Source organism: Lepus europaeus, unplaced genomic scaffold, assembly GCF_033115175.1.
Source record: "Lepus europaeus isolate LE1 unplaced genomic scaffold, mLepTim1.pri SCAFFOLD_3_1, whole genome shotgun sequence".
Taxonomy (NCBI): domain Eukaryota; kingdom Metazoa; phylum Chordata; class Mammalia; order Lagomorpha; family Leporidae; genus Lepus; species Lepus europaeus.
In genome coordinates this window covers 14,339,472-14,351,415 of record NW_026909276.1, presented here as the reverse complement: position 1 = coordinate 14,351,415, position 11,944 = coordinate 14,339,472, and the positions used below count along the sequence as shown (strand labels likewise).

At 38.7% G+C, this 11,944-nt stretch overlaps 1 pseudogene; it reads left to right on the top strand.

The window, feature by feature from the left end:
- Positions 1-10,507: 10,507 nt before the first annotated feature.
- On the top strand, positions 10,508-10,883 carry LOC133755143 (small ribosomal subunit protein eS24-like; annotated as a pseudogene).
- Positions 10,884-11,944: the final 1,061 nt, after the last annotated feature.

Sequence of the window (11,944 nt, the reverse complement as noted above, 5' to 3'; positions counted from 1 at the left end):
TCCCTCAGCTGGTTCACTCCTCAAACGGCCACAATGGCCAGGGCTGGGCCAGATTGAAGCCAGGATCCAGGAGTTTCATCCAGGTCTCACATGTGGGAGCTGGATCAGAAGTAGAATGACCACAAAGGAGCTAGCACCCATATGGGTCTCTCGCTTTGCAAGCAATGGCTTAACCTGCTATACCACAATGCTGGCCCCAGTAACACTCTTTTCCAATATTTTAACATTAGAAGCTTATACCTTCAGGCTCTTTAGTAAAGTGCTTCATGCTTCTTCTATCCTTTTATTACAATTTATTAGTGCTACTTCTATCCTTTTATTGTAATATGCAGATGTTCAGGCTTTGCTCTACTACTGTAGTAGGAAGAGGTCCTCAAAAGGTTCATGTATATACATATTATTAAAAATTAATATTTCAAACAATTGTAACTTTAAAAAGCCATGTCTTCTATTAACTTTTTTTTACTCAGATTGTTAAATACTAGAGCATGACAATGTGCTTTGACATTTACTTTTTTTAAGAAATATTTTATTCATTTATTTGAGATTTAGAGTTACAGACAGTGAGAAGGGGAAACAGAGAGAAAGTTCTTCCATCTGCTGGTTCACTCCCCAAATGGATGCCATGGCCGGCGCTGCACCAATCTGAAGCCAGGAGTCAGGTGCTTCCTCCTGGTCTCCCATGCAGGTGCAGGGCCCAAAGACTTGGGCCATCCTCCACTGCCTTCCCCAGGCCACAGCAGAGAGTTGGACTGGAAGTGGAGCAGCTGTGTTTTGAACTGGTGCCCATATAGGATGCTGGCGCTTCTGGCCAGGGCATTAACCCACTGCACCACAGTGCCAGCCCTTTGACATTTACTTTAACCTAGTTTTCTTTGTTGCCATTTCAATCTTTATGTACAAACACATAAAAAATTCAAAATAGGGATATTCAATTAGTGTGTAGATTGTTTTTATTGTGAAGTATAACTGCAACAAAATGAGATTTTATAATATATTTTGTCTCTAATATGAACATGAAAGAGTTGAAAATCTGTGTTGGGAAACACTCTCCACTATACTGTGAAACAAGAAATTTTAACAGCTAGCAGGATCAATTAGAGTGGATTGTGCCAAAAATACATATTCAAAAAAATCTCTAAATATGTATGTATATAATTGAAACTATGATTGTTTATCTTATCAATTATCATTGCACTACGGAAGAAAGAATTGGCAGCGTCAAAAACTCTTATTGGAGAGTTGGAAAGTTAAACACAAGCAACACAAACTTCTGACTTAAAGGAGGCTATAACAAACAATTCAGATATTCTTGTCCTATGTCTCTAAACATAATTTTTATTTGGGAATAAATAAATACAGTATATACATACATTGAAGATGATCAGAGAATTACAGAAAGCCATGTGCCCCGAGGGCCTGGTTTCCACCACTCAACCCCAATTGGTATGGCCTGGATACTCACACACCTGGGAGCTATTAACCTCCATTACAGAACTTCTAAGAAAACAGTCACCACGTGCCAACGTGACAGTCACTGACAGACTGCATATACAACAGTGGTCATCAGAGGATGGGACTGTTACCGTCCATCATCTAGTGACATTGCAGTGCACGCCATGTCCAGGAGCATGCAGTTCACGCAAAACCATGGCCACCAGGCAGGACATGTCACAGAGGGAACTGAGGGCCCAGGGGAGTGTGCAGCCAACAACCAGGCGTTCCTTCTACAGGACACGTATTAAGATTTCCAGATGCCCTTGAGACTTGTCTGATCTGTTTCTAGCTTATTTCTACCAAGGTGGCCTCTCTAGGAGAGCTCTGACCAGCAGTAAAGTTAGATTCAGTGTGAGTCAAGGCAACTCAACCACATCTATGAAGTAGTAGAAGTTTACTACTTAGAGATGTCAGAAGAGGGCCCTATGCCCCCGGGTCAGTGGGAAGGGAAAAGCTCTCTGAGACAGTCAACTCCATGGAGTCCACCGGACAGGTGAAAGTGAAAGTAGGAGGGGGACAAGTGAGACCAGGAGGAAGGGGCGGGGCCGGGCGTGTGACACAGCAGGTGCGATATCACCAAGCGGCAGAAGTAGCAACCACGAATTCTGGACGTTGGCGAAGGCTGAGTCCATGAAGAGTGGGAGGCTTCTGTGCAGTGAGGAAGCCTGGGGCTGCCGTGGGGGAGCCTGGGACTTCAGCAGAGGTGGCGGCCACGGCGCTGGCCTGAGGAGCTCACTGGTGATTGAGTTTATCTTTGAGGCAGTGACAGATCCGGGGCCTACCTCAGTGGAGTGCACTCGCAGCACCTGCTGGCAGCAGGCCTCTTAGGGTCCCAGCAGCAGAGGGTCAGACGTGAAGAGGAGCAGAGACTGGAGTCGGCCAGGCCCTGGAGGACACGGGGCTGGAGCTGGACCTGAAAGTGATACCGAAGTTCAACAATGACGTGCTCCTCTCCGAGTTTCAGATGCTGCTCGGCATTGGCTTAACCTGGCCGCCTGTGCCTTCCTCCGGGACAGGAACAGCAGGTGAGCCAGTCTGGCCGGACCGACGCTGTCAGCAGCCTGGGGGCACCAAGGTTAAGGGAAAGGACCCCCAAGCCCTGGAGGCAGTGAGGTGGGCCTCTGTCCTGCAGCAGAGAGGGGCCGCAGGTATGGGGAGAAATCTGGGGTCCAAGGGCACCTAGAGGAGAATTAGGGGCCACAGAGACAGGAGGGGAAGAAGGGATATTGGGGACTGAGTTTCTCTGGGGTTCTGCAGGGAATCAGGGGGCCGAGAAGACTTGGCTGTGGCGGCATGGGAGGTAGACCTGGGGGGAAAGTCGTGTGCTGTTGACAAAGAGTAAAACCCCAGCACTTCTGGATTTGAAAGACTGAGAAAAAAGGTCAGGGTTTAGAGTTCAGGACCAAGGTTGACAGAACTGGAGGGAAACTCTGGTTGAGGGTTAGGTGCCTTGAAAGAGCTGGGAGAGGGGAGAACATGTAATTTGTGTGTGTCTCCATCCGAGGATAGATAGGAAAAGGGAAGAATATTATTGCTGAAAGCAGATGACTTTTGCAAGAGCTGTAGCAGGGATTCATGGGATAAGTGAGATGGGGCCTGTGGAAAATCCTTAGGAAAAGTGGGGGAAAGGAGAATTTGGGAGGAGGGACCTTTCTGAAAGGACTGGAGCATGAGTGCAGTGTTAATTAGGAAACTTCAAAGAAAGGTCTCCAGGATATTGGGATTCAAGAAGGAGCTTACCTGAAAGAAAACTGGGTTGATAAGGAGTTTGAGAAAATGGAGAATTTGACTTAGGCTGAGAATGAAACATTTTTTGGCTTGTGATCACTTTGTAGGACTGAATTGGGGCAGAACACTCTGGCTCACTAAAGAAGTGTTTCTTGGCTTTGGAAGAGTTATCTGTTATTTGACAGCTTTTTTTTCTTTTTTTTAATGCATAAACATATATTTTATTATTTTTATTTTTTTTCATTTATTAAACTTTTATTTAATGATATAAATTTCCAAAGTACAGCTTATGGGTTACAATGGCTTCCCCCCTCCCATAACTGCCAGGAGCAACATTATTGTACTTGAAAAAGTTTGTGGGAAGAAAAATTGTATATTTTTTTTGGTATAAAAATTTTTTGATAATCCATGCGTAACTTTGTCATGATACATATTTTCCATAAACATTTTACACATGGTAAGTTCATATTATCTAATATTCTGAAGCTTTTTATCATGTTAGAATTTATGCTCACTTGTGACTAGAGGAAATTTACTCAGGGTATGTTTGTCATGTCTTAACTGAGAAGTAGAGATAACCATAGTTATAGCCCCAGAAAGCTGTGATGAGGATCAAAAAGCTTAAGATGTGTAGATCCCTCAGCCAAGCACCTGGCATAAGCCTGCAAGAAGTGCTAGTAAGGACCACCCTTTTTACTATAGTTGTGCATTACCAGATTAACCCCTGAAAGAGGTAAATGCTCCTAAATGTAAATTCATGAACTCTTGACATCTTAAATTATATAAAAGGCACTGGACCTACAAGTAACTGTGCTTTCATCAATTATTGAAGTATGTCAGTTCAAAATTGTTTACTAAGCTTTTGTTAGAAATTAAGTTACTTAGAATAAGGAATAATTCTAACAAGTATATGGTAACCAAAATTAAGAGAAAAGGTTAAAAAACTGTGATACACAGACATACTTTTAGTGAAGTTATGGAATATAAGAGATATGTTTTAAATAAAGGAAAAAGTAATATTTGTCCTAAAGTACAATGGTGTTTGGCACAGAGAAAGAGGAACAAAACAGGACAATCAGCTGAGGAAAATATAAAGTGTTGTAGATTTGTGGTAGATTGGCTGAGGTTATCATGGAATTGGCCACATGAGTTTCTGGAAATTGAGCATTAATACAAAAGGCACATTGACATGAAGATAGAATTTGGTCCTACATATTAATGTTAAAACAACCAGGTTTTCTGTTAGGAAAAATGTTGACAAGAATTTTTGATCTTTGACTTTTGAACTCTGCTCTTAGAGTTTTTCAACCCATATTTGATTGTAATTTTCCATGTTGCAACTTTTCTTTTTTTTACAGTTTGCATTTAGTTGGAAACTTCCTCAGTTTGTCAGTCAGCTCCTGTAGCTTAAAAGTTTAGAGAGCAGGGTGATTTGATTCTGACCTCTAGCTTTTCTTGAGGTATTTAAATTGTTCTAAGTAGTAGGGCGAATATGAGTCTAATTCTATTCAAGAGTTTCTTCTTTGCTGTTTTAGTAACTGAGCTAGGAAATGAGAACTTCATGTGTAGCATATCTTGGGTTCTCTGTTTTTTTTTTAAACTTATTTAATAAATATACATTTCCAAAGTACAGCGTTTGGATTATAGTGGCTCCCCCCCCCATAAATACCCTCCCATCTGCAATCATCCCATCTCCCACTCCCTCTCCCATCCCATTCACATCAAGATTCAGTTTCAATTATCTTTATGTACAGAAGATAAGTTTAGTATATACTAAGTAAAGATTTCAACAATTTGCACCCACACAGAAACACAAAGTATAAAGTACTGTTTGAGTACTAGTTATACCATTAATTCACATAGTACAACATATTAAGGACAAAGATCCTACATGGGGAGTAAGTGCATAATGACTCCTATTGTTGATTTAACAATTGACACTCTTATTTATGACATCAGTAATCACCTGAGGCTCTTGTCATGAGCTGTCAAGGCTATGGATGCCGTTCAGTTCACCAACTCTGATCTTTTTTAGACAAGCTCATAGTTAAAGTGGAAGTTCTCTCCTCCCTTCAGAGAAAGTTACCTCCTTCTTTAATGGCCCATTCTTTCAACTGGGCTCTCACTCACAGAGATCTTTCATTTAGTTTTTTTTTTTTTTTTTTTTTTGACAGAGTGTCTTGGCTTTCCATGCCTGAAATACTCTCATGGGGCTTTTTAGCCAGATCCGAATGCCTTGAGGGCTGATTCTGAGGCCAGAGTGCTGTTTAGGACATCCGCCATTCTATGAGTCTGCTGTGTATTCTGCTTCCCATGTTGGATCATTCTCTCCTTTTTAATTATATCAGATAGTATTAGCAGACACTAGTCTTGTTTATGTGATCCCTTTGACACTTAATCCTATCATTGTGATCAATTATGAACTAAAGCTGATCAATTTGGCTAGTGACATGGCATTGGTACATGTCACCTTGATGGGATTGAATTGGAATCCCCTAGCACGTTTCTAACTCTACCATTAGGGGTAAGTCCGATTGAGCATGTGCTGAACTGTACATCTCCTCCGTTTCTTATTCCCACTCTTATATTTAACAGGAATCACTTTTCAGTTAAATTTAAACACCTAAGAATAATTGTGTGTTAATTAAAGAGTTCAACCAATGGTATTAAGTAGAACAAAAAAAATACTAAGAGTAATAAAGTAGTAAGTTGTTCCTCGACAATCAGTACAAGGGCGGATAAAAAAATTGTTTCTCATAGTATCAGTTTCACTTCAACAGGTTTCCTTAAGATGCTCAGTTAGTTGTCACTGATCAGGGAGAACATAAGATATTTGTCCCTTTGGGACTGGCTTATTTCACTCAGCATGATGTTTTCCAGATTCCTCCATTTTGTTGTAAATGACCGGATTTCAATGTTTTTTACTGCTGCATAGTATTCTATAGAGTACATGTCCCATAATTTCTTTATCCAGTCTACCGGTGATGGACATTTAAATTGGTTCCAGGTCTTAGCTATTGTGAATTGAGCTGCAATAAAAATTGAGATGCAGACAGCTTGTTTACCAATTTAACTTCCTTTGGGTAAATTCCAAGGAGTGGGTTGTATGGTAGAATTATATTCAGGTTTCTGAGCAATCTCGAAACTGACTTCCGTAATGGCTTTACCAGTTTGCATTCCACCAACAGTGGATTAGTGCCCCTTTTTCCCCACATCCTCTCCAGCATCTGTTGTTGGTAGATTTCTGTATGTGAGCCAATCTACCTGGGGTGAGGTGAAACCTCATTGTGGTTTTGATTTGCATTTCCCTGATTGCTAGTGATCCTGAACATTTTTTCATGTGTCTGTTGGCTATTTGGATTTCCTCTTTTGAAAAATGTCTATTGAGGTCCTTGGCCCATTTCTTAAGTGGGTTGTTTGTTTTGTTGTTGTGGAGTTTCTTGATCTCTTTATAGATTCTGGTTATTAATCCTTTATCTGTTGCATCGTTTGCAAATATTTTTTCCCATTCTGTCGGTTGCCTCTTCACTTTCCTGTTACTTTTGCAGTACAGAAACTTCTCAAGTTCATGTAATCCCAATTGTTAATTTGGTTTTGACTGCCTGTGCCTCCAGGGTCTTTTCCAAGAAGTCTTTGCTGCTGTCTATATCTTGCAGGGTTTTTCCAATGTTCTCTAATAATTTGATTGTATCAGGTCATAGATTTGGATCTTTTATCCATGTTTGAGTAATGTGTAAGGCAGGGGTCTTGCTTCATGCTTCCTCACGTGGAAATCCAGTTTTCCAAGCACCGATTATTGAATAGACTGTCCTTGTTCCAGGAGCTGGTTTTAGATCCTTGATCAAATATAAGTTGGCTGTAGATGTTTGGATTCATTTCTGATGTTTCTATTCTGTTCTATTGTCTAATCCATCTGTTTCTGTACCAGTACCATGCTATTTTAATTACAACTGCCCTGTAGTATGTCCTGAAATCTGGTATTGTGATGCCTCTGGCTTTGTTTTTGTTGTACAAGATTACTGTAGCTATTCGAGGTCTCCTGTGCTTCCATATGAATTTCAGCATCATTTTTTCCAGATCTGAGAAGAATGTCTTGGGTATTTTGATTGGTATTGCATTGAATGTATAAATTGCTTTTGATGATATTGATTCTTCCAATCCATGAGCATGGAAGATTTCTCCATTTTTTGGTATCCTCTTCTATTTCTTTCTTTAAGGTTTTGTAATTTTCATCATAGAGATCTTTTAAGTCCTTGGATAAGTTTATTCCAAGGTATTTGATTTTTTTTTGTAGCTTGTGAATGGGACTGATCTTAGAAGTTCTTTCTCAGCCATGGCATTGCCTGTGTATACAAAGGCTATTGATTTTTGTGCATTGATTTTATATCCTGCTACTTTGCCAAACTCCTCTATGAGTTCCAATAGTCACTTAGTAGAGTTCTTTGGATCCCCTAAATAAAGAATCATATCATCTGCAAAGAGGGATAGTTTGAGTTCTTCCTTCCCAATTTGTATCCCTTTAATTTCTTTTTCTTGTCTAATGGCCCTGGCTTAAAATTCCAGTAATAATTTGAATAGCAGTGGTGAGAGTGGGCATCCCTGTCTGGTACCAGATCTCAGAGGAAATGCTTCCAACTTTTCCCCATTCAATAGGATACTGGCCATGGGTTTTTCATAAATTGCTTTGATTGTATTGAGGAATGTTCATTCTATACCCAATTTGCTTAGAGTTTTCATCATGAAAAGGTGTTGCATTTTATCAAATGCTTTTCTGCATCTATTGAGATAATCATATTGTTTTTCTTATGCAGTTTGTTAACGTGGTGTATCATATTGATTTATTTGCAAATGTTGAACCATCCCTGCATACCAGGGATAAATTCCACTTGGTCTGGGTGGATGATCTTTCTGACATGTTGTTGCATTCTATTGGTTAGAATTTTATTGAGGATTTTTGCATCTATGTTGATCTGGGAAATTTTTTTGTAATTCTCTTTTGATGCTGTATCTTTTTCACGTTTAGGAATTAAGGTGATCCTGGCTTCATAGAAAGAATTTGGGAGGATTCCCTCTTTTCTACTTGTTCTGAATAGTTTGAGAAGAATTGGAGTTAGTTCTTCTTTAAATGTCTGGTAGAATTCAGCAGTGAATCCATCCAATCCTGGGCTTTTCTTTGCTGGGAGGGCCTTTAATACTGATTCAATTTCTGTCTCAGTTATGAGTGTTTAGATTTTCTGTGTCTTCATGGTTCAATTTAGGTAGGTTGTATGTGTCCAGGAATCTATCCATTTCTGATAGATTACCCTGTTTGCTGGCAAGTCCTTGTAGTAATTTCTGATGACTCTTTTTATTTCTGTGGTGTCTGTTGTTACATTCCCTTTTTCATCTCTGATTTTATTGATTTGGGTCTTTTATTTTTTTAGTTAGTTGGGCCAATGGGGTGTCAATTTTCGTTTATTTAAAAAAAAACAGCTCTTCATTTTGCTCCCTTCTTATTACACCATCTTGGCTCCTACTGATTTTTAATATTGAACCATCCATGCATACCAGAGATAAATCGCACTTGGTTGGGGTCAATGATTTTTCTGATGTGTTGTTGGACTTGTTTGGCTAGAGTTTTGTACAGAATTTTTTCATTTGTGTTCATGGCAAATTGGTCTGTAGTTCTCTTTCTCAGTTGCGTCTTTTTCAGGTTTAGGGATTAAGGTGATGTTGGCTTCATAGAAAGAACTTGGGAGAATTCCCTCCTTTTCAATTATTTTGAATAGCTTGAGAAGAATTGGGATTATTTCTTTAAATGTCTGGTAGAATTCAGCAGTAAAGCCATCCAGTCCTAGGTTTTTCTCTTTTTGGAGAGCCTTTATTAATGATTCAATTTCTGTCTTTGTTATGGGTCTGATTAGGTTTTCTGTGTGTTCATGGCTCAATTTTGGTTGGTTGCATATGTCTAGGAATCTATCCATTTCTTCTAGGCTTCCTAGTTTGTTGGCATACAGCTCTTTGTAGTAATTTCTTAAGATTCCTTTTATTTCTATGGTGTCTGTTACATTCCCTCTTTCATGTCTAATTTTATTAATTTGGGTCTTCTTTTTTTTTGCTAGTGCAGCCAATGATGTATCAGTTTTATTTTTTCAAAAAATCATCTCTTCATTTTGCTGATATTTTGTATTTTTGTTTCAATTTTGTTAATTTCTTCTCTAATTTTAATTATTTCTTTCTTCTACTGGTTTTGGGTTTGGTTTGCTGTGTGTTTTTTTTTTTTTAAATCCTTGAGATGCATTGATAGCTCATTTATTTTTTGTCTTCCCAATTTCTTTATGTAGGCACCATTTGCAATGCCACAATGCTGGCCCCGAAAATGGAATTTTGAAATCCATGTATACAACAAATTTTTGAATTTTGTATGAAATATTTATGCTATTAAAATTATAAATGGATTTCAAAACACATCTTTAATTCCATTCTTCCATGAATTATCCAAAGTACAATCATATATATGTATTCTATTTTTTGCCATAATTTCAATATTGCATGCTGATCAGTGATTATAACATGCACAATATTTGTTTTGAGGAACAACAGATTTTTTTCTTAGTACTTGAAGGTTAACTAGTAGAATCTTATTTTATAAAACTTTTTACCATGTTTGATCTGTTCATTCACAGTAAGAACATTCCAAATTTATCTGTCATAGTATTGTTTTTGTAATATCAACTTGTTTTCATCAGATTAGTTCTTGTGAATATGAGACTGCTGTGAAAGTATATAAAAAAATCACAGCTATTTTATCTTATTTGTGGACTGTAACTTTATGAATAAGGTATCACTATTTTTATTAAAGATTTATTTTATTTGTTTGAAAGAGTTACAGAGAGAGGTAGAGACATAGAGAGAGGTCTTCCATCTGCTGGTTCACTCCCTAGATGGCTGCAACTGCTGGAGCTGAGCTGATCCAAAGCTAGGAGCCAGGAACTTCTTCTGGGTCTCCCACATGGGCACAGGGGCCCAAGCACTTGGGCCATCTTCTACTGCTTTCCCAGGCCATAGCAGAGAGCTGGATCAGAAGAGGAGCAGCCGAAACTAGAATTGGCAACCATATGGGATGCCAGCACTTCAGGGCAGGGCTTTAAACTGCTGCACCACAGCGCCAGCCCCAGGTATCACTCTTTATACCTTTTGTCTCAGTTGAATTAAATTATATTTTATTTGAGATTTATAGCAATATAGTAGCATTTTTCTTTTTGTAGTGATCAGCTGACATAATGAATGACACAGTACTATTTGTACCAGGAAGTTCATGACTAACCGACCACTTCAGAGGGAACAAATGGTCATTGACATGCTCCACTCTGGGCAGGCAACTGTTCCACAGAGATTTGGGAAAAACTAGCCAAAATGTGCTAGACAACTCCTGATGTCATCTTTGTATTTGGTTTTAGAACCCATTTTGGCGGTGGCAAGACAATGGACTTTGGTATGATTTATGATTCCTTGGATTATGTTAAAAAAATGAAATCAAACATTGACTTGCAAGACATAGCCTGTATGAGAAGAAAAAGATCTCAACACAACAGCAACAGGAGTGTTACAACACATTGAAGAAGTTCAGGGGAACTGCCAAATCCAATGTTAGTGCTGGCAAAAAGTTGAAGGAGTAAAGATTTTGTATTGACTTTATGGTGATTTTGTGAATTTTTCATAAGAATTAATAAACTGTACAACTTTAAAAAAATAAATGTATGGAGTGAACTGTGGGGTACTAGTGCTTTACTCAGTTAAATGATGCAGGAGAAACTACAAAGAAGAAATGATGACAGTCTACAGTGACTACTTTGTGCTGCAAATAATTGAGTGTGGGGCAATTATTAGCTCAATCTCAGGCACAGCCATGTTCTAGCTTTTCCTTTTCCTGCACTGTTTATTCTAGCAAATTGCACTTGGATGATGAAGTCCAACCAGTGGTTGGAATACTTTTTTTCTGTAACCCAATCATCCCCTCACAGCAGCAGTGCTTTAAAGAAAGTTTTCCAGGTTCTCTGCTGAGCATACCTTGAAGGATCTCATCAAATAATGAAACTTTTATACATTTCTTGTCAAAGTTGAGTCACTGATACCATTATTCTCATAAAAATATTACTAATCTTATCTTTGAATTTTATTTTGTATTTCTTCTTTTGGCACCACACTTTTTATTTGAATCTTCAAAGAATATAAAGACATGATGACATCTGATGCCAAACCATGCCAGTGATAATAAAGGAACAGCAAAACAATTAACAACAAAAAGAAAATTATTTAAAAAACAAACATGTCACATTTTGCAGCAGTGCTCTGGCAGCATTGGCAAGTATTTCTGGCCAACTTCTTCAAAAATGAGGGATTTGAACAACTCCCTGATCTGAGCAAAGGTACTACCACATTTGCCCCTGAGAGTTTACATTCTGAGTCACTACATGTCACACTGCTCCACTCAGCAGACTTTGTAAACTTGATCTTCATAAGTAACTGTATTGTGCATGATTACAATGAGAACAGACTAAAAACACAACAGATAATGGCAGAAAAGGAAACAAAGCATCCTGTTAGGCATCAGAAGATCACTGCTGGCCAGGTCCTTCATGTTATCAGCTTCAAGAAAAACTCTGATATTCATTTCTCAGCAAACCCAATATTCAGAAGCTTACCCAGCAGGCTCAAGTCAAAGGTTTTAGAGATAGTC